Source organism: Penaeus monodon, chromosome 8 (genome assembly GCF_015228065.2).
Source record: "Penaeus monodon isolate SGIC_2016 chromosome 8, NSTDA_Pmon_1, whole genome shotgun sequence".
NCBI lineage: Eukaryota > Metazoa > Arthropoda > Malacostraca > Decapoda > Penaeidae > Penaeus > Penaeus monodon.
Window position 1 is genome coordinate 52,232,561 of NC_051393.1, and position 2,500 is coordinate 52,235,060.

Sequence of the window (2,500 nt, forward strand, 5' to 3'; positions counted from 1 at the left end):
TTATGTGCTGCGTAAGCTATATTGTGTTCATGTGTGGATGATTGGATGCGTATGGATACATAGTGACGTGTGCGCGGAGTTAGAGGGGAGCACCCTGTCAGTAAGAATGGAATTTATCGTAGCGTCTTGATACACACACACACACACACACACACACACACACACACACACACACACACACATAAACATAAACACACACACATAAACACACACACACATAACACACAAACGCTCCTAACTTACCCAGCCATCCGCTTCCTTCCAGGTTCCTGATGGTTGAAGTCTATGCCGATGTCAACAAGACGATGAAGTACTATGGCAACGAGACTCATCCCTTGGCAGACTTCCCTTTCAACTTCCTACTCATTGACAGCTTCCAGAGTCGTGACAACCTGACAGGAGAGAGTGTCATGGCTGTCATTGACGAGTGGATGACCAATATGCCGGAGGGAAAGTGGCCTAATTGGGTGGTGAGTTTTGTTTTGTTGTTGTTATTGTTATTATTGATAGATCTTTTTTTGTGTTTTTTTTACGTAATGTTACAGCAATGTGATTTCTTTAAATTATTTTCTTGGGTTATGTTGTTGTAACTTTTTATTTATTTATTTGGATTAATAAAATGAATAATAACATAATATGATAACATGTTATAGTGTGATAAATTTGAATTTGGAGTTTGTAACTTGCAGAAAAATGGCGTCAGAAAAAAAATCAACACGAGTTATTATCTCAGCTTATTTCTTTATTATTAATATATATCTACAGCTATTTACCTATTTGCCTATTCACATTTATCCCCCATTTTCTCCACGCGTCCTTTCGCCAACTCACCCCCCCCCGGGCATTCCCAAGTACGCCATACAAACCAAATAAAGACAACCAACCAAGGCATTTTTCTATTGTAAACAAACAGACTGGTAACCATGACAACGCCGCGTAGCATCAAAGAAAAATAGCCAATCACGTCCTTTCTTTTTAATGCCCAATCATGTCCTTTCTTTCTAATGTAAACAAACAGATCGGTAACCATGACAACAGCCGGGTCGCCTCTCGTCTGGGCAGCGACCTTGTGGATGCTTTAAACATGCTGATTTTGCTCTTGCCCGGAACACCTGTCACTTATTACGGAGAAGAGATCGGTATGTGTACTGAATTATTTATATTTGAGGTGTGTTTAATGTTCGGTTGTTGTTGTACTAAGTTGCGGGTATGTTAAATTGTTAGTATATTAAATTGTATGTTGACTTGTTAGACTATCTATTAGATCAAAAAAGTAAAAATAATTTTGACTCTACGGCGTCTTGAGGAGTTATGCTGACTCAAATGCCATTAGTTTATAATATTTATAATAATAATAATAATAATAATAATAATAATAATAATAATAGCCCTATCGATCTAAAAATATTTTCATGTTCGTGAATTGACTTGACTAGATGTTTTAATTTGTAATTAATGTAATTCTTGCATATTTTTGTTGGTGTTCCATTACCTCAAACTTCAGTCACCCTAGGTCGCTGGTAGTGACCCGGTGTTTTATTTTAATTAGCAAATCTAAAGAAACTTTTCCAATAATAATAATAATAATAATAATGATGATGATAATGATGATGATGATGATGATGATATTTGTTCGTACACTCAACTATCTTCTAAGCCAAATGCTTTTTCTTCTTTATTCAACTTCCTTTTCTTCCTTAATCGACAAACTGCCAAACTTCACTTTCTTTCACATAAATCTTTTAAATCTTCGTCCACTTTCTCTTCTGTTTTATTCATCTAAAAAAACTTTTAGAATGCAAAAATAAGCTTCATTACATTTTTTTCCCAATATTTTTCGATTTCCTCTTATTTTTTAATCGACTTTATATTCGACAGTATAAAGATTAGCAACTATAACCTTTATTTTCATTTTTATTACATTTATTCCATTTTCCTTTTATTTAATTTCATATTATTTAACAACTATAACCTTTTTTACTTATTATCTTTAAATTTTTTTACTCGCCTTCCATTTCTTCCTTAATCGACCTAAAAATCCCTTAAAGTAAGCTCACGTATCCCTTAAAATTTTAAGGCATGGAGGACACCTTCATCTCGTGGGAAGACACGCAGGACCCTCGAGGATTAAACTTCGGTCCTGAGAGATACTTGGAATTCTCGAGAGATCCTGCAAGGACTCCTATGCAGTGGGGTGACGAGCCTAATGCAGGTTTGCAATTGATGTGGATTTTTGATTTTTGATTCTGATTTTTTGAAGTTTGTGATGCTACGCAGGTGAGTTACGAGCTTATGAAAATTGGTTTGCAATTGATGAGAATTATTATGCATGAAATATGTAGATTTAAGTATTGGATTTTTTATTGAAGAATTCCCACGCAATGGTGTGACGAAAATCATAGATCATTGAATATATAGAATAGTAATTTTTTTTAAATTAAGAATTCTATGCAATTGAGTGACGAGCGTAATGCTGGATTGCAATTGAAAGTCAATGTTA

The 2,500-nt window shown here is 34.6% G+C and overlaps 1 pseudogene; it reads left to right on the forward strand.

Annotated features, from left to right (window-relative positions):
* LOC119576441 overlaps positions 1–2,500 on the forward strand; it is a 10,162-nt pseudogene that overhangs the window by 5,550 nt on the left and 2,112 nt on the right.